The 20,718-nt window shown below is 44.7% G+C and overlaps 1 protein-coding gene across 10 annotated transcripts in view; it reads left to right on the top strand.

Moving 5' to 3' along the window:
- Window positions 1-20,718, top strand: part of RNF152 (ring finger protein 152) — a 79,758-nt gene that overhangs the window by 7,312 nt on the left and 51,728 nt on the right. The window contains exons 1-2 of one of the 10 annotated variants that reach the window (XR_012001568.1): window positions 14,916-15,361; window positions 15,834-15,945. The exons of 2 other annotated variants lie outside the window; for them this stretch is intronic. The gene's annotated coding sequence lies outside the window, so the exon portion shown is untranslated. Of the gene's footprint in view, window positions 1-14,915; window positions 15,362-15,829; window positions 17,303-18,391; window positions 20,434-20,718 lie in introns of those variants that run through there. 7 more of the 10 variants (XR_012001567.1, XM_072758015.1, XM_072758013.1 and 4 more) reach the window with 7 other exon arrangements.

The following is a 20,718-nucleotide window of genomic DNA, read 5'->3' as shown; positions in this document are numbered from 1 at the left end:
TGTTCATTCTCTGCCTCGATACTTCTCAGTGGCTTCTGTCTTTTGGGGATGCAGTTCGTATTTTGTAGTCTTCCCTTGAAAGCTTTCCCCACCTGGACCCAGGCTTCCTGTCCATTGCTGGCTTCGGCTCTGCCCGACTTTAAAATGCCACATTCGCTGGGCTGGTTAACCCACTCTTTCCCAGAAATGCTTTGCATGGCTTGTTTTAAAATTCTGGAATATTCTGTGGCCTACAACATCCTCTCCCTATACTCTGCTTTATTAAAGGTGTGACTTGGGTCTTAAGTCTTCTAAAAAAATGTTAATTCTGTAGCTTTAGCCCATAGCAATCCTTCGCTCCTCCAAAGTTCTCTGACAGAATTGCCTTCATCTCTCATTTTGTTCAAGAAAGTCATTCATTCTACAAAGGGCACTTATCATACATAGATGGCCTTGTATTATCACCTAAGATTGAGGGGCCCCCTTCCTTCCTTCCTTCCTTCCTTCCTTCCTTCCTTCCTTCCTTCCTTCCTTCCTAGATTTGATCTATTTATTTGAGAGAGAGAGAGCAAGAGAGAGAGAGCTTGAGCAGAGGGGAGGGGCAGAGGGAGAAGCAGACTCCCCACTGAGCACGGAGCCCAACATGGGGTTGGATCCCAAGACCCCGTGATCATGACCTGAGCCGGATGCAGATGCCTAACCGACTGAGCCACCCAGGTGCCCCAATCTTTTTCTTTCTGTTTACCTGCAAAGAACAGAAACCCACTCAAGCTAGTTCACAAAAGGATGCGAATGGAACTTTTCTAGTCACTGCTCAGCTGGAGGAAAGGGTGAGGGATCCAGTTTCCTCCAAGGGGGCCTTGGAGCTGGAGGATGTAGGGACTGAAACCAGCAAGATCTCATTTCTCTTGCTCCTTGGAGATGAATACTGGATGAGGTTTGAACCTATTTTATATTCCCCACCATGTGTGTACAGCATAAGGGCTCAATAAATACTCAATCATTGATGAATCTTTGACAGCACAGAAATGATTTTGACCTACAGTGATAAAGGAATTATAGATGCTTTTGGCCGTAGACTTAAAAGGAAGTTAAGAAAGAAACTTCTTTTTCCTGATTTCATTTATTTATTTGAGAGAGAGAAAGTGAGCACACTTGAGTGGAGGTGGGGGGGTGCATCCGGAGCAGAGGGAGAGGGACAAGCAGACTCCCCACTGAGCGTACAGTCCAACTCCAGGCTCTATCCCAGGACCCTGAGACCATGACTGTAGCCGAAATCAAGAGCTGTCCATCCAAACGACCGAACCACCAAAGAACTCAAGGGGAAACTTATTTTTAAGAGCTTCCCCTACTTGCATTAACCGTGATTAAATATTGGATCAAATGGGAGTTGCCAGGCTGCAGTGTGCATTTCAGTGGTTGGGAAGTGAATATTCTTTTTGAGGGTCATCCCTCTAACAAAATGAATTGTTATTGGTAGTCTGTTTTTCACCCTCAGTTTGTCTGCCTCTTCCAAAATGACAGCACAACGCACAAAAACATCTCCTTGGGGACATATGGGACCTTACATCCCACAGTCTCAAGAAGCAGACTGTGCCGTTTGTGCTTGACCCCAGTGGATGACAATTGTCCACCACTGGCTGGCATAGCTCCCTTCGTAATTAGCTTGTAGCCATAAATGCCTTTGTGATAGACATCTGGTTTGCTCTACCTCTTTTGATTTTGGAATATTCATTCACATGATAGAAACTCTAACCCTCAGAATGCTTGATCATTACTAATGGCATTATTATGAAAGAGGAAATGTGTTTAGCTGCTTGGAGAGAATGGCCACGAATACATTAACATCAAAATAATGTTCTCAGTTTGAGGGATAATGAGTGGAGCTGAGATAAATGTCTCAAAAACAAAGTATTTGGTGTGATAGTCTTTTCCAGTTGTATTGCTCTGGGCTGGGTTTGTAAATTGCTTCCTTACAGATTAATATGAAGTTAAAGGTGGTTGCGGAGAATGTGGATGGATCTCTGTACCTTGTTTAGAGAAAATGCCCTTTTGTTGCATGAGACATAAGGACTATGGTCATTTTAAGTGACTAATAGCTAATTCAACTACATAGGTAGAGAACCACCTTTATCAGGGGTAAGTGCTTGGCCATCTGGTCCTACTTCGTCATGTTAACACTTAAGAAATCTAGGGTAGGAATCCATCTAGTCACCTCTGGTGATGGGTAAAATAGCATTTGGAAACACTGAGAATCAAAAAAAAAAAAAAAAGAAAAGAAAAAAGAAAAAAACAATGAGCTGAACATAAGAAACCCTGAGAATCAATGATTTAAACTCCATATTAGGTGTAACATTGTATATATTAAATTTATTCAAAAATTCAGTGCTTACCATTTGCTAAGAACAATTCTAAGTAAAATCCTTGCTTTGCCTTAGCTTAACGTACAAACTTCTAATTAATTTGGTTTTCTGCCTTTTTATTTTTTTGCAATGTCAAAGCTAAAAGGGAATGGAATAAAAGAAATGTATCTGATACTCTTCTCTCTCAATTCTTGATCTGTTACCATACATACCCACCTTACTTGATCCTCATTCAATTGAGTGATGAAAAGCATGGAATTTTTAAAAAAAAGATTTTATTTGTTTATTTGACAGAGAGAGAAAGAGAGTGCACAAGCAGTGGCAGGCAAAGGGAGAGTGAGAAGCAGGCTCCCCCCTGGGCAGAGAGCCCGATGTGGGGCTCCATCCCAGGACCCTGGGATCATAACCTGAGCTGAAGGCAGACACTTAACTGACTGAGCCACCCAGGAGCCCCCCAAAACATGGAATTTTTGAAGCAAGATGGGTTCGGGTTCAAGTGTTGGCTCTGCTATAATGACCTTGAGTAAACAAAGTCTGACTGGGCTTTGGTGTCTTCATCTGGAGAATGGAGGACAGTCAACCTCATTGAGTTATAGGAGAGTAAGTTGAATCATTTACATAAGATGCCTTAGCATATTGCCCTGTGCGTTGTAAACGCTGCATAATGGCAACTATTATTAATGTCCCTTTTATTCAGCATCTACCACCCACCAGTCATGGTGTTGAAATCTGGAAATCTTGGGATGAGTAGCTGTGCTCTAAACTGAAGAAGCTCTTTAACTAGCCACGAAGATAACCACGTCCAAATAATTACAGCCTTTGGCATTTTTATGAGGATATGCTTTGTACGTCATGTCATCGGAGTCTTGTTGTTGGAGAGTCTTTGTAAAACTTTGCTTAAATGGTGTGGAGTTTAAAATGATAGGCCTTCTGGGGAAGAAGCTGGAGGATGCCGAAAGGCTCTGGGACAGCCTGCAGGCGATCAGGCCTTCTTCCTCAAAGAGCACCAACCTCCTTTTCTTCGTGGTCTCACTCCTCCCAGCCAAGGCAAGGGTCGGGTTTCTTGCGGGGTAAGATGACCCGCTGACTCCACTTGTCAGGACTATGAGGATACCCAGGTTGAGGGGCATTCTGTTTTAAAACCAGAACAGTCCCAGGAGACCCAAGATGAGTTGACCACCCTATTTAGGGGTCCTCTCCTTCCTTGTTCTGTGGTTGTTGTTGTTGTTTTTTTGTTTTTTTTTTTTAGCCTCCCGAAGCAGGCTTTTTGGACATTCCACATGGTTAGAGATGCAATCACCATCAGAAAAGAGGCAGAAGAGAACAGGACGGAGACACCTGCAGAAGGCCACGTGGCTTTGTCAGTCCTTTGACTTATGAATGTGCTTTTGGGGATAGGATCTTTATTGTTATTTTTATTAAAGAAGAGATTTCTTTAGCAAAGGCAAGAGAGGAAACTAGAGTTAGACAATATAACCATAAAGTTAAGGGGATCTTTTAAAAATGCACTTTAAGCTGTAGTATTTGCTGTGCCTGGTAGGGTTGCTGCGCAGGGCTTGGTTGGTACACCATAGACATTCAATAAATACTTGTTGAAGGAATGGTGGAATTTAATCTTGAGAAATAACTTTGAGAGCTAGGGTCCAATTCAGAGCTGGGTTGCTGCTGATCGTTGCAGTCTGGACCCTCTGATGGCTAACTTGAAAATGCATGACCCTGTATCTGCTCTGGGTTCCTCACTGTGCTGATATCTGGAGTGTAATTATTTAGGAGCTTTATTTATTTATTTATTTTAAAGATTGTATTTATTTATTCATGAGAGACAGAGCGAGGCAGAGGAAGAAGCAGGCTCCCTGTGGGGAGCTGGTTGTGGGACCCAATCCCAGGACCCCAGGATCATGGGCTGAGCTAAAGGCAGACACTCAACCACTGAGCCACCCGGGCGCCCAAAGCTTATGCTTTTCTTGACAGTTTTTGGTTTTTTCTTCATCTTGATGGAACCATGTGACACCAGCCGATGAGTCGCCTTGTCTTTTGTCTGCAGCTGGGATGCTTCTGGAACGTGCACTGTTGTGAACCTAACGGTTGTGTGAAGGAAGTGCTTGTGTACACAGTGCCCAGTGTGTTCCTCCTCCAGTTAAGGGAGCTTTTTCCTGATGAGTCTGTTCATTCCAAGGGGGGGTTGGGAAGGGAAGCGGGCCAGCTCCATACTACTGAACCCAGACTCCCAACTTGCTGGCATTTTCTCCTCTTGAATCTCCATTACTAACACATGGGATTGAAGGCAACTGATAAGGCCCTTGGATAAGCCACAGATTTTTCTGGTCTTTAGCTGATGGCTCCAATGATAACCCTTTGTGTTCTGTTTCTTTTTGGGAAGTGTAACTATTTATCTGGGGATGTTAGGACCTGCAGCAAATTGCCAGAAACAGTAATTAGTTTGCTAGTTCTGCAAACCCCATGCACATAGCACCTGAGGGCAATTGCTAGACATTTACGTCACTCTTTCAACTCGGATTCCTGTGTAATCACTATGCACACCGAGAAATCATATTCGTTTCTGTTCCTGATAAGCCAGATTTCTTCAGGGCCTGTTGCTTCACCTGAGAAAAAGGTAAATGGTTTGTCTACGGAAGGGGAAACTCACAAGCAAGCAGAATTCTTTTTATAAATTGCCGTTATTTCTACACACAAATGCTAAATATTAGTTGACAGGAGTTAGTGGGGTTCTTTTGTGTTTTTGTTTTTTTGCAGAATCACTCGTTTACTTTTTTTATTTCCCCCAATGGCGGAGTCAGAGCTATCAAAAATTACTTGTTCACACACCTCCAAGTTTATGTCAAAATAATAAAGTGTTTGAGAATTGCATCTAGGGCGGTCATTCTTCTCAACACGAAGTTCTTTGATTTGCAAGAAAAAAATGTCTTCACTACGAAGTTAAAAGGAATATGTTAGATTTTACCCCAGATTTATGACACCTTATTTGTGGAACCGGTCCACGGAGGTGTCAAACCCTCTCTTTAATGTGCTTCTTAAAATAACATTCGCAGGAATCAAGGCCAGTCTGGGAATGGAAATTGAAAAAGAGATGCTGTCCGGACAATTTAGAATTCCTTGTAAATTAAGAGGGCAGTGATAATCAATTTTGAAGCATAAATGGGATCCGGCCTCTGTCATCTGGTTGCCTTGGCTTTCATTTTGTTCCTTGTCCTTGATTTGCTGCAGAGGGCAGAGCCATTCGATTCCGTGGCCACCCTGAGTAGAGGTGAATGGGGCTTCATGTAGATGTTCACTTTGGGACACCCCAAAAGTGGGTGGTTGTTCCCCACAGTTCTCAGCATAGGAGGGAGCACTTCTGCACCGGCTGATGCTCCTCTGGGTTTCAGAGTCCACTTCTCTCGGTTTAGCGTCTCCTTTGAGATTCTGACTTGGAAAGAAACAAATTTCTTCCCTTTATGAGGCTTTTTAGTGCTAGGTGACTGGTGTCGTTCGATATAATCTATAGTACTTAACAGCTAAATACACTTTGTTTTCCCAGAGTGGATCACAGTGAAAATGAGAAAAGGAGAGAGAGGGACAATGGTTTGAGGGAGGAAAAGTGAGTTAAGCGACTAGTGGGATAAATAATTGTGTAGGAGTGTGGTATTTTTTTGAACTCAATTTTAGCTTCAGAATTAAGAACAACTGTTGTTTACATGGTGATATTGACTTCGTAATTAAAAGCATCTTGCCCAAAGCAAACTGACGTTGTTATTAATAATGCATGTTCTACAAAATGACATGGAAGTTTATCAGATGTTTCCCTTCCCAAACCGTGTTGGATTCCACAGTGTATTTCTGGGGGAGGGGTAGGGGGGATAACTATAGTACAGAGATAACAGGTAACGTTTATTATGTGCTTCAGGCTTAGTGCTAACTGCTTTAAGCGTGTTATCTGAGAGGCACTGGATCTGGAAAAGTTAGGTGACTTGCCCAAGGTCATATGGCGAGTCTATGCCAGAGCCGAGATACGAACCTGTGCGGTCTGGGCTCTTAACCGCAGCCTGGGAGCCACATTCACAGCTGGGTTCAGCATTGAAAGAAGCAATAAGTCCCTTTTTAAAATTGGGTTGGATGTAATATAAGCGATCTGACTTCTGCACTGTTCCTGGGAACAAAGATGGGTGATTTTGGTCAACATCTCCCTGAATCAGTGTGATGTTGACTTTGAGGTCCTGTGGTTTGAAAGAGTCAGTGATGAGCTCTGTTGGGAAATTTGCAGTGAGATTTCCGACTATTAGCTGAGTTTTGCCCTGTGCTAACAAGTTTCTATGTAGCTGGGTGATGTGAATTGTTTCTTGAAGGGCCACTTACCTGAAAGCCAGAGTATGTAGCTGCGAGCTTAAGACTTTCATGAATGCACTACTAAAAAAATATTGTTCGAACAAAAAAAGCATTTCTTACAACCCTTCCTCTCCCAGTTTCTGTTTTGCCCTATACCAAGAGGAGAATAAATCCTGTGCTTTCATATTGCCATTCCTTTGTTCACATAGCTCCTTTTTCCTGGAATGTCTTTTCTTCCTGTCCTTCCCCTTCCCACAAAAACACCTTGTCTTGATGGAAAGCTGTAACTATATGCTTCTGTCAAGACTTCCTTCCCATTCTACCTGCTTTATGGAGTCGCCTCCAACTATATCAGGAGGAATTGGCTTTCCTTCCATTTGTTCTTTTTTAATCCCACTTTCCTCTGTGTGTGATACCCCTGTATGTGGTTGCCTCCCTGCTCCACCTGAGAATTCTCTGCCTGCAGGGACCTTGTCTTGTTCAGGAGTTTGGATGAATGGATGGAGGAACGAGTGAGCAAATGAATGAACAAACTTGAAGTGTGGATTTGTCGGGATTTTTTTTTTTTTTTTTTTTTGGTCGGGATTGATTAGAGTGTATCTTAGTGGAAAACAGTGGTAGACCTGAGCATTGACATGTCATATGATTGTGGTGACTGGAGAGATGCTTATCAGAATCTTGGCATTATTGACATTTGGACTGGATGATCCTTTGTTGTGGGGAGACTGACCTGGGCCATGTGGGATGTTTAGTAGCATCCCTGGGCCCTACCCATGAGATGCCAGTTGCCTAGTTGTGACAATCACAGATGTCTCCAGACGTTGCCAGTGTCTCCCGTTGCCTCCTGTTGACAACCACTGTCCTAGACTACCTTCCATGTGTGGGTGGAGGGGTATGTGACTGATTCTCACCATGGGATGTGTGGAAATGAGAGACTGCTAAGAGTGGGGGTGCTTTTCCATATTTGTTCCCTTTCTGGTCTGCTGGCCAGCTGGAGGGGAGCGGGGTAGAATGGCTGGGCTATGCTGAAGCCACTGGATGGAAGAAGCCATTGGATGTATGGAAGAAGCCACAGGATGGAAGAAGCCACAAGATGGATGGAAGAAGCCACTGGATGGATGGAAGAAGCCACAGGATGGATGGAAGAAGCCACTGGATGGATGGAAGAAGCCACGGGATGGATGGAAGAAGCCACAGAATGGATGGAAGAAGCCACTGGATGGATGGAAGAAGCCACAGGATGGATGGAAGAAGCCTGAATGACTGCGTGAAGCAGAACCTCGCTTACCAAGCGGTGTTGGAAGAAGGCCTGAAGAAGAGGTTACACCATGTATTGTGTTAGGCCAGTGAGATTTGAGGGTATTTGTTCTGGCGATCAGTCGCCCCTGCCTAACCTTCCCTGACATTTGGATGAAAGACCTCGCGGAAGCTGCCATGCCAGTATTCCAGGTCGTGTGAAGTAAAAACACACATTCGACCATGGAAAAAGGGACAAGATATTTTTGTTCTTATATAGCCTCAGCCTTAGTGCTAGAATTCTTTTAATTTCTGTATTTCGTCAGAAAATAAGATGATGGTAAATGTGAATTTGTTATTATTCCACTACTCTGACATGTGAATAACAAGCAATTTTGAGCTATAAATAATTTTAGTGAAACGTAATAAAACATCAAATGTTCCCTAGCAGGTTTCACTTCACCGTGTATGAATATGCGCCTGTAATGCAGGTTCAAGTTGAATACTTGTGGCAATTTATGTATAATGCATTTTAACATTTTAAGGGGAAAATGACAGATGTTGATACCCTAGAGTCACAGCTGTTCCCCACACCATTAATTAATAAGTCACTGTATGATGTGATGGGCTTTGAGACAGACTCTACGTGCATCATCCAGCTGGATGCTGTGGTTTAGTGTCCTCTAAAAATCTGACCCCTGAAGCTTGCTTATCAGAGCAAATTCAGTGCATAGTTCTAGATTTCTTTTGCAGCAATGAATTGTATCTATGGTTGTATCCGCATAGAGCCACTGGCCAAAATGCCTAAGTCCAATGGTTTTGTTTGGCCCCCCCATCTGGATGACAACAGCAGGGTTGTTTGTGGGAGACAATGGCTGTTTGTGGGTGAGCCCTTGGGTGTCTGAAGGCTTTGTGCGTGACTCAGTGGTCGAGGTGCCTGCTCTGTTTGCACAGCATTCAATCCGTGGTGCAAAAAGCCACCCCGGTGATTTCACCGACCTGTCAGTCAGTCAGAGAATCCCTGTCAGGAAGTAGAGCAAATGTAGATTGATCATACTAAGATGATAATGTCTCCTTTTTTAGTAAAAATTCTGCTAGGCATCTTAACTACCAAATATGTGATGCTTGTGTTTTTTTGGTTTTTTTTTCCCCCAGATAGAACATTTTCATTGTAATAAGACTAGTGGCATGGGGACGCCTGGGTGGCTCAGTGGTTAAGCATCTGCCTTTAGCCCAGGGCATGATCCTGGAGTCCTGGGATCGAGTCCCACATCGGGCTCCCTGCATGGAGCCTGCCTCTCCCTCTGCCTGTGTCTCTGCCTCTCTCAGTGTCTCTCATGGATAAATAAATAAAATCTTTAAAAAAAAAAAAAAAAGACCAGCGGGATGGACAGCACCAATTATATACATGCCAGGCTCTAAGTGATTTTGCCTTTAGTTCGTGCATAATTCTTACTACAGTCTGAAAGGGGAAGCACTTTCAATATCTCCATTTTAATTTGTCGCTTTACAAGAAGTGGAGGCTAAATGACTTGCCCAAGGTCACAAGTGAGTAAATGCCAGAGCTTGGATTAGAACTCAGCCACCAAATAGCTCCAGAGTTGATGCTATAAGCCTCTGCAGTATGCTGCCTCGGAGTCTTCATTCTGTTCCGGAGACTCCTTTTCTCTGAGATGTTCTGTATTTTCATGAATTCAGTGAACATCTGTATATGATGGTTAAAAAGAGTTACTGATATTATTGCTTTATTTTTGGATTGTTTGAGCATAATTTCCCAATTTAGCTGTCAACTGATGCTCTTGTGTCTTCCATAACTCTTGGCACAATGCTTCCGCATAAGAAAGCACTAACTTAGCACGTTGGTTTGATTATTTTCCTACAGAGATGCTGCTTTAGGAGGTCACCTCCAGAGAAGTAAGAATACGTGTACCCAAGGAACTCACATGCCAGGTGGTAGTGGATGAAGTGGTACCGGAACTCGGAGGGGAGAGATTCCTTCCTGCTAAACAATTTAAAATGGCTTTGTGCAAAAAGTAGCATTTGACGATGCTCTTGAAGCATGGGTAGTAGTCTGGACACGTGGGTGGTGAAGTGGGCAACAGCCAGGTGGTAGGGGAGGGTAGATTTTGTCTTCTGGACCACAAATAATGCTTTATGACTACAGCAGGCAGTATGCAAGCCGGACTGGTAGGAAAAGGAATAGAATAGCTGGTGGGAAAGAGGCCTTTGGGATTTATTTGGCAGGAAGTCATTGATGGTTTGGAGGTTGGGGAGCATGTAGGTATGAAGCTGTGCTTTTGGAAGCTTAATCTAGCAGCAGTCAATATGGACTGGAAAGGACAAAGGTGGGGAGACCAGTTGGGGTCCAAAGAAGATGTAATGACACAGACCTGAACCCCAGGGGGAGGGCCACAGGGATAGAAAGGATGCATGAATGCAAGAGGCGTTTCAGAGACAAGATTACTGGAATTTTGAAGGTCAGTTGAATGAGAGGTGGGAGCTAAACAGGGTTTTCAAGTCTGGGTTACTGGTTGAATAATAGTAACAAATATAAAATTACATGGAAGCGTCCAAATTTGGAAGAAATCAATGCTCTTTGGCAATGGCATTTGGAAGAGAGGTCCGAGCGGTACCTTTGAGAGTAATCCACATCCAGATGGCCATCGTGAGTCTGAGGTTGAACCATGTTGCCAAGTGGGAGAGAGTGCCTCTGAGAGCTCTGTGAAAGGACGCAGCTCGAAAGGGAGGTAGGAACAAGGAAAACAGATTTGTTTTCTGGAACAAAGGACACTTGCATGTATTGAAAACTAAAAGGTAATGTGTGACTTCATATTATAGTGTAGCTAAATTTATGTTTATTAGTCACAAATCGATTATGATTTCTTCTATATTTAAGATATTTAAAATCTTTTACAGACCATGAATGAAGAAGGTTCCATCAGGGGGCCCTGCCTGGAATATTGGGAACCTGGTTGGATGATGCTCTGCTCACCTGAACTGGTGGCTAGGTCTGCCTCACTGGGCCCTGGGCATACTTAGGCTGGCCTGTCTTCCTCCTGTGGCTTCCTTTAGGATGCCTGCTTTCTTCTTCCTCTGCCCCTCAGTTCCAATCCTTTGGTACCGTGCTCAAAGCCCATCTCTGAATCCCTGATGATGCAGACCTTTGCCACCTCCTACACCTTCAGACCCAGTGTAGGGCTGGGGGTGGCCGGCTGCTGAGTGATGATGCATGTGGCTTGCGTGAGGGCCATGCCTACCTTACGCATCTTTGCATCTAGGGACTTGGCTTATTTTTTTTACCAGTAAATGTTGTCATAACCTGTTATCTTATATCTCCAACTGGCTCTTAATCTCCTTAAAGACTGCGATAATTAATATTTTTTTATAATCTCATGCTATCTTCCATATGGTATCTTCATGCTACTAGTCGGTTAATCATCGAGAAGTTTTCTTTTTGGGGGCCACTGCCTTGGTAGCCAAGTTTTGTGTTGGCATCTAGAAGTATGTTATGTTAGTCACCGCTACCAGCTTTATTTCTATTCTGCTATTCAAAAGACATATTGACTGTCTTGGTTGATTCTTCTCTCTGGCCTGTCAATGCACTCTGAAACTAGCAGCAAGGGGACGGTATTGGGGCAAGTTGCCCTGTAGTTCGGCCTTTGGTTTCGTGGAAGAAGTTGGGCGTAGGTTTTCAGGAACCAAAATACACTGGGAGTCCAAGTGGGTCAAATAGTGGAGGCCTTAGTTTATATATATTTTATTTATATATATTTATTTATATATATTTATTTATATATATATATATTTTTAGTTTTTATATTTCTAAAATTAAATATTGTGAGACAAAATTCTCTTAGTATGGCACGAGGAATGGTCACAAATACACAGAATAAAACTACTTGTTTAGGTAGATTAGGAAAATACTTTGAAGATGGGAGAGGCTTTCATTTCTGTTTGTGAGGTCTGTTTACTAATACAATCTCTGCCCCATCGGCCTCAAAAATTCTAGTATAATCAGTGACAATTAGTTGAAATCTGCTGCCTGGCGCTTTGCTCTAGCCAGTTCCACTGTCTCGGAAAATGAGTCTGCTTTCTCTGGGTTCTGGGAAGGAACTTTATTCCTTCAGAGACTATATCAGGTGGACTGATGTTCAGAACGAGTTGAGTACAATTGGCAGAAAAAAAAGCAAACGGTGGGGGCCCTGCTCTTGTACCATATGAGGCCTACCTGTGTTTACGTGTAGAGGTGACAACATTTTGAGTAAAATTTTTTCTTTTCTTTGTTTTCTTTTTTTTCTCTTTTTTCTTTCCTTTTCTTGCTTGCTTAAGTAGGCTCTATGCCCAATGTGGGGCTCAAACTCAGGACCCTGAGATCAAGAGTCACGTGCTCCACCTATTGAGACAGCCAGGTGCCCCTTGAGTAAAATTTTATTTTTTTAAATTGAATTAAATGTAATTTTTAAAAAAGATTTTATTTACTTATTCATATATAGAGAGGCAGAGATACAGGCAGAGAGAGAAGCAGAGAGAGAAGCAGGCTCCATGGAGGAGCCTGACGTGGGACTCAATCCCGGGTCTCCAGGATCACACCCTGGGCTGCAGGCGGCGCTAAACTGCTGCGCCACTGGGGCTGCCCTTAATTTTATTATTTTTTAAAGATCTTATTTATTTGACAGAGAGAGAGAGAGAGAGAGAGAGAGAGAGAAAGAGAGCACAAGCAAGGGGAGCACTAGGCAGAGGGAGAGGGAGAAGCAGGCTACCTGCTAAGCAGGGAGCCTGACGCAGGGCTCAATCTCAGGACCCTGAGATCATGACCTGAGCTGAAGGTAGACCATCAGGTGAGCCACCCAGGTGCCTCTTCTTGAGTAAAATTTTAAATATTGAATATCTTTGAATGGAATTTATATGTTAATTTCTAACTTTACTTGGCAGTAGCTGAATCCAAAGCATTTTGCAAATCTCTATATAAGCTACCCAACCTAATTATCACAATAATTGAGGAGTAAGTTCTGTTTGTAGCCCATTTTTTTGGGTGAGCAAACTGAGACCCAAAAAAGTTGGTAGCTTGGTCAAGATTATGCTCCCAAGGGGCAAAAGGAGCATGCAAACCCTGAATCTGATTAGTAGTAGCATTGGTCCTCCAACCATCGCGATTCGGTGGTCCTTCCAAACTTTGCAGTAGTAGTTATAGAAAAGTACACGAAGAAAGCAGCCGCTATCAGAAACAAAATATACTAACAATAAGCGTCTTTATAGTAATTATTTGCTGGCTACAAAGATGAACATGATATTAAAAACGAAATACTAAAACTTTCAGAGTTTTAATTTTGGTCACTGTGCTGTAGTCATAATTGAGTTGTAATTAATTATCTTATTGTGGCTATTTTATTTCTACACTAGAAATTCATCTGGAAATTATGGTGCAACAAATAGCCGCTGGAATCATGATGGTGGTAATTATATCCGTGACATAATTGTGCAAGTATAGAGTAATGAGGTTATTTTGAGGGAAGTCCGCTTCAGTGGAATGAATAGTGAATGCTTTTCAAATGTAGAACAGCCAGAAAGGAAAGAGGCCTAATTATGGATTTGTAACCTATAATGGAAATAGGTGAGTTTTCAGGAATATTGTGGAGATTAAAAATTAGACTGCCCAGACGTAATTCAGAATTTTTAACCAGATATCACCAGGGTTATTAGTAATATTTTTGGCTCTGGCTGTTCCTTTTTTTTTTTTTTTAATTAAGCATTGTTAATTTTCAGCCTGTTGTTCAGTGAAGCCTCAATTTCTTTTTTTTTTTAAGATTTTATTTATTTATGCATGAGAGACCGAGAGAGGCAGAGACACAGGCAGAGGGAGAAACAGGCTCCATGCAGAGAGCCCGACGCGGGACTCGATCCCAGGTCTCCAGGATCAGGCCCTGGGCTGAAGGTGGCGCTAAACCACTGAGCCACCTGGGCTGCCCAAAGCCTTGATTTCTAACATTGGAAGTAACTTAAATCCCCAGATTTGCTGCCCTCACTTGTAGGACTTACTCCCTTTCTGGAGTTTCCTTCACAAGAGGTTTTATCTTCTGCCTTGAGCACCCCCAGGGATCAGGAGCTTGCAACATCCCAAGTACCTTTTATGTCCCATTTTATAGTCAGGAAAAACAGAGCCTGAGTGAGGTGAACTGGTAGACCGAGGTCTGGGGTTCAGAGGTGGGCTTTGTGTTAGCCCTGGCAGGACAGGCTGCGCTGTTCAATACTTCCCCCAGTGCCTCATCCTTTCCTTCTGATAGTCCCCCATCAGCACATCACAGGACCCCTTCAGTGGGATCTCGCCCCACAGGCCTGCAGAGTGTTCATGGTCTTACCATTAGAGATTCATTCCTTGGGCTGTGATAAAAACAGCAGGGGTTGTGGGTTGCTCGGTAGACTGTGGGCTATATCCCTACTCTGCTCATTCATCAGCCTTGTGATCCTGAGCAGGCCGTCCTGTGTCCTCATGTAGGACGAGACCAGTAGTATTTATTTCAGAAGGTCATGGAGAAGGTTCCTAAAACTGATGTGGGGGGAAGCCCTTGCGAGGTGTCAGGTGCTGTTTTAAGTATTCCGTATAGGTTAGCTTACTTATCAGAACAACCCTCCGAGGCAGGAGCCAGAGGCAGGCCCAGAGAAATTAAATGCTGCGTCTGGGATCTGAAGCTGGGACGTAGACAGTTCATTATAAATCCGTTCCTTTTCCTTTTTGGGTTTCATGTCCCTGAATCCTTTGCTAAAATGCGAACGCCCTTGTGAAGGAAAACAATCACCTCCATAGGGTGTTGTGGTGAATCGCTTGGATCAAGTGTCCGCCAGCCCTGCTGGGAAGCAGGTGCAGATGGGGAGTGGGCGGGCCCGATGGAGGGAGCGTGAAGAAGACCACAGGTTGTAACATCATCCAGGCAGATTGGCCCCACTGAGATGGGGATGAGGTGGTGGGAAGACTGACTTGAGCACGGAAACCAGGGCAGGAGGGGAGGCGCAGACACAGGCCGCGAAGCACTCAATTTAACCTGGATCGTTTTTGCCTTGGATGGAGCTGGCCCCTTACTTTGGCTTCACTTTTCTTTTTCTTGGATCTGAGGAAGTGAGGTCTCCAAACATGCTGGCAGGAAAATAGGACTTTGGTCCTTACTCCTTCTTGGTTAACCTTAAAAGAACTCTTCAACTATCTACCTCCTTAAAAAAAAAAAAGGAGGAGGAGGAGAGAAAGAACAGTGACATCCCAAAGCAAAGCCTACAGGGAGTAGTGGGGTTGGGGTCGTCGTCGGCTGAGCCACAGACCCCAGCCTGGGCTCTGGAGCCGTGCAGAAGGCAGGGCTGGGAAGTCTTTCCTGAAGGGGAAGCAAGCAGGCAGTGGAGAGCCAAGGGCCGAGGGCCCTGACCGCGAGAACACTGCACACTTTTCTTCCTTGGGCAGAAGAAAACCCGAGCAGGTGAGGTCACTTCATAGAAAAAAGCGGTGTGGGAGACGAGGAGATGAAATGTCTGACAAGATTTTTAAAAATGCCATCCGTGAGTGTATTTGTGGTGATAAATCCCATCCTCAGACACTGATCCGGAAAGCCTGTTTTCTCTTTGGAGTGTGTAGGCCAAGCCGTGGCTGCAATGACATTTGGCCACCCAGGGCTTCCTGCTGCGCTCTGAGCCCCACTCCCCCACTCCAGCCTTTTTAGGATTATAAAGATAATTCTAAAAGCAGGGGATTAGTGTCAGATGAGGTCCAGTAAAACAATATTTCCGTATTTCCAAATTATTTCCAAGACCGGGCAAGGTTTTTTAGGAGCAATGGAAAGATATGAGATGACAAGATACACGATGAGGCCTTCCTTGGGTTGATAGACTTACCCATGTTTCTTTTCTTTTTTTTTTTCTCTTTTTCTTTTTCTTTTTTCTTTTTTTAGAGAGACAGAGAATGGAAGACACAGGCAGAGGGAGAAGCAGGCTCCATTGGGACTCGATCCATGGTCCCCATGTGGGACTTGATCCCAGGTCTCCAGGATCACGCCCTGGGCTAAAGGTGATGCTAAACCACTGAGCCACCCGGGCTGCCCTCCTTTTTTTTTCTTCCCCCCGTGGTTTAAATTCAGAGTCAACAAGCTCCACGCATGTCTCTACCAGAAAATACAAATGCTTCTAGTGAACCCTGGTTACACTGTCACTGTCGTGGTTTCCTGTTCGAAGTCCTATGCTTACAAACTTTCTCATTTCGTCTTGCTATCATTATGGTATAGTTAGCAGTTAAAATTTGAAGACCGAGATTTCCCATTTCTGTGGATTTCACTAATTAGAATTTTGTGGTAGTTGAAATGGTGAAGACCGGGGCTTCCTTTAGCTAGTCCTACTTACAAAGAAATGGAGAACTTAAGATATTCATGGAACTAAAGATTACCTGCAAGGTGTTAGAATGTTCTAAAAAAAAAAAAATCTTTTCTAAAATTTCAAATGCTTATGCAAGACCTGTCCTTTTTATAAACAGTGAAAACTTTTGGTTCCTCTATTTAGGAAACCAAAATAGAGCGGGAACCCTGAGAACCTCAGGTATAGGCAGTCCTTTATCAACCCGCTGTAAGTCACCTACGAAGCCTCCTGTATATCACTGACCTTTTCACGCAGCTGCTTTTGTAAGGCCTGCTCCTGGCTTTGCTACACGCTTTCCTGCTCTGCCTCTTTCCTCCACATCACTACAGGGCACAATGCTGATTTATGCTTTTTCACTCATTTAGTGGACAACTTCGAAGTTGCTTGTAAAGCCTGTACCTTTCCTTGTGACCTGAAGTGGCTTTTCTGGATGCCCAGGGCAGCTAAGTGCCCTCCAGGGGCAGCTAATGGTGATCGGGCTTTGCTCGCCTCCATCCTGTGTTCTCTGAGCTGACACTGGGCAGCTGTGGGGTCTGAGACCTTGAATAAGCTGGGGGGAGAGAGAAATATTAGAAAATATTTTAAAAATGCTTTTCCCCGGGCTCCTGGGTGGCTCAGTCGGTTAAGCGCCTGCCTTCGGCTCAGGCCATGATCCCGGGGTCCTGGGATCGAGTCCCGTGTCGGGCTTCCTGCTCTGCCCTCTCCCTCTGCCACTCCACCTGCTTGTGCTCTCTTGTTCTCTGTCAAATAAATAAATAAAATCTTAAAACAACTTTTCCCTGGGAGGAAAACACCTCTGAACCCAGTGTTGTACACCTGCAGTGACACTTGGAGCCCCCCGCTGTAGTCAGTGGCCCCCTCTGAACACCTGTGCTGGCTGCAAGGGAAATGGGGAGAGATCACAAAAACCCAGCTCCACCCATTACCATGAATCTCCTTGGGTTTTGTTAAGGAGGCTCCCGCATCCAAATCTCACACCTGCCACCACCCCCTGGGGCCCATTGAGTTCTAAGAAGGTGAGCAAAACTGATTTAATGTTTACTGTGTTTTAGCTAGCATATTAGTTTTAGGTTAATTTTACCTAACAGTAGAGTTGTATTTTTATGTGCATTTTGTGTATTTTCACAGTACTGCGGGATTCCCCAGAGAGTTTGTGTGCATTGGACATTCCTAAGCATTGTATGGGGTTTAGGAGCATTATTTTATATTTTATTTTATTATTATTTTAAGAGATGTTATTTATTTATTCATGAGAGACCGAGAGAGAGAGAGAGGCAGAGACACAGGCAGCGGGAGAAGCAGGCTCCATGCAGGGAGCCTGATGTGGGACTCGATCCAGGGTCTCCAGGATCAGGCCCTGGGCAGAAGGCAGATGCTAAATTGCTGAGCCACCGGGGCTGCCCTATTTTATATTTTAAATGATTGCTGCGAGTTACTGTTCGCTTTTCATGCTGCATTACTGATGGTATTGGGGTTTGTGTGAAGCCCAGTTCATGGTCAGGAATGGGTGCCCACCTGGTAAGACCTTGAATAGGGGCAGTCGAGCCCGCTTTACATCCCTTCACTCCATGGTGGGAGCAACAGAAGAGCTGCAGGGGGTGCACACACTCCTTCCTTAAAATTAAAAAATTCACATGTCTCTTCACTCCCCCTCCTGCTGCTCAGAAGCAACCATAAAAACCAGTCTGAGTCGTAGATTCAGTTTGCCATCTCCTTGCTTTTGTCACGCGTGGGTAATTCTTGAGTTCCCATTCTGAAGATTATCTCTTGCTGGTTTGAAATCCAAAACAGGCTTGTTTCGGAAAGCCACTAGCTAGTGAGCAGATAGCTAGGTTTTCTAGCCTTCATGTGGTTGCAACGTTTGAATGCTTGATTGGAAAAAAATATGCTTTTACAAAGTTCACGAAAGTCCTGCCTTCTCCTCGCCTTTACTCATCAGGGACCTAACTGAGTCATTTTGGGACAAGCCCCCGAGCCTGCTGCTTGGGTTTTTTTTTTTTTTTTTTTTTCTTAGGTGTCGCTGTTGATTTGCTGTAGCACAGTCATTAGTTCCAAAGGTTCCAGAACGTCTCACCGTGGCCCTGCTGAGCTGTAGGGAACCCAGGGGGCAGGTCGGAGAAAAGCCAGAGCTGTGGCTGGGAGAGGAACGTGCACCCCCAGCGTCAGTAGGAAGCCGAAGGAATGAGCTTGGCACTCCAGGAGCATAAAGGCGGGGAGTAGAGACCCCAAAGGGAGACTTGGCGGCTGTCCCAGGAGAAGAGGTGGAGGGAAGAGCATGTGCCATAGATTGGAAAAGCTGGAATGGGAGGTAGCTGGAGACGAGGCTGGAAATGTAGCCGAATCCCCAAAGGACCCATAGAGCCTGGCGGCCGTGTGGGCCCTGCTCCCTTGGTAGTAGGGAGTGAGTAGAATATTCCAAGCTGTGCTGTGGCCCCATCAGATGGCTCAAAGCCTGGGAAATTGGGCAGAAAGCGTGGGTGTGAATCCTGGCTCTGCCAACTACTTGCTCTGGAACTTGGGCAGGTATTTTGAACGTCTTTGCCACCATCTCTTGCTCTGCAATATGAGGACAATGAGGACACCTTCCCCAAGTTGTCCCAAGGATAAAGGAGTCACCATATGTAAATCCCTGGCACGGAATCGCACCCCTGAGGGCTGGTGGGGATGTGACCTGCCACGGAGGAGCAGCGCACAGGATGGTTGGCGTGCGACACAGCCAGGAGATGGGGACCTGGTTTGCAGGACTTTTATGTGACAGTCTGGCAGCAGTTTGCAGAGATGTGCCCTGGGGGATGCTGGTCGCCTGAATTCTTTTGGAGAGGGGCTGTGTGTGGTCAGCAGTATCCTTGCCTGCTTCTCGGTACCCCGTGTCGTGAGCCTGGCCTGCTGGGCGGTGGTGGCAGGAAGAGACACGAGAGAAATTTCAGGAGGCCGAGGAGCTTGGGTTTGATGCAACTTCAGAAGCCTCCTATTATCTTGTCTTTTGGGCGACACTGTGACTCTAGTGCCCCAGTTGTTCTAACGGGGAGATACGTAATTGGATCTCAGCTGGCTAGGCTTCCTTGCAAACTAAAAGAAAATTGCCATTTTTAGTTTTATGCAGGTTTCTTCGGGGAGATGCGGACAGATATCATGGGGATATTTGCCTTTAATTTAAAATGAGTTTCTTTGAAAATCCATTGGATTATACGTCTAAACCCTAATGTTGAGAAAACTCTTTTCCAAGACACGAAAGTATTAGTCCATTAGGAGCCTCTCCGAGGCAGCGGGGACTCTGGGTACGGAACCCCACTCTGGAATGGAGGCTGCCAGCAGGGGATTATCTAGGACTTGGGTTTAGGCAGTTTGCAAAACAATTCAGCAAAGTCTATAAAGGCAACGGGGGGGAAATAGTATTGCTTTTTTTGTGCTGCCAACCAGGTTTGTCACACGGATTAGTAATTTAGATAGGAACAGCCATGAATCACTGCTTAGAGTTTCGCATTTAATTTTATCCTGGAAGCAATTTCCTTTCAAATTCTCGAGCTGTAGTTATCATTAATGAATTAAACATTATGAAACCCAGAGAACCACTAATTCATTTTGAAATAAGTAGACGTTTAAGTCTGAAAAAGAAACCTTACATTTTGTTCAGTGGTGTTTAATATTTTCAAGCTGACAAAATGTGGACTGGCATTCCGCGGCCTGGCATCCCCACCCCAGAGGGGTTGGTGGCTGGTCCTGGGGCCCCGTGTGCCTGAGATCTTGGCTGCAAAGAAGAAATCGAGTGTTCTCGGTGGCCAGCGACTGGGTGTTTTCCAGAGGGGAAAGATTAAAATATTTGGAAAAGGCAGCTGATTAGAGTCCCAGCTCTCCGCCCAGAGTCCTTATCTCCAGTGCTTTCCAGCTTAACCCTCTCTGTCCCGTCCTCTCCCGGGACACCTGCCGTCCCTTGGGATAGCCCACTCGGTCATCGGGGCCGTTGAACACAGCCTGGGAGAGCTCCAGCCTCTCAGACCCTCAAGTCCAGCTCCAGGAGAGCACGTCCCGGTGCAGGTGACCACTGGGCGGGAGCCGCGTGGTGACACAGCAAGTGCTTGAGGAGTGTTGAGCGCACGGGGAGAGGGGCGCAGACTCCTTATATCCCGGGCCTGGAAGACACGTTCAGGTTTGGTTTGTTTTTTTTTTGTTTGTTTGTTTTTTTGTTTTTTTTTTACTCAAAGATACTTGAATGTCAAAAGCTGGCCAGAGAATTGGCAGATTGTGTCTCCATCCACGTTGCGTGAACGCCGCTACCTTCAGAAAAAGGTACAGGGGCTGCGTGTCAAGGCCCCTTTGATTTGGTTTGGACACGGAAGGTGTCTAGCACTTTTGTTTAACTTGTTGTTACTGTTGTTGTTGTTGTTGTTGTTTTTCAGATGGGATTTCACCCCCATCTCACCTCTTTTGAAAA

The sequence above is a fragment of the Vulpes vulpes genome, chromosome 5 (genome assembly GCF_048418805.1).
Source record: "Vulpes vulpes isolate BD-2025 chromosome 5, VulVul3, whole genome shotgun sequence".
Classification (NCBI taxonomy): Eukaryota; Metazoa; Chordata; class Mammalia; order Carnivora; family Canidae; genus Vulpes; species Vulpes vulpes.
The sequence above is the reverse complement of the archived record's forward strand: the minus strand, read 5'-3'. Positions and strand labels throughout refer to the sequence as shown.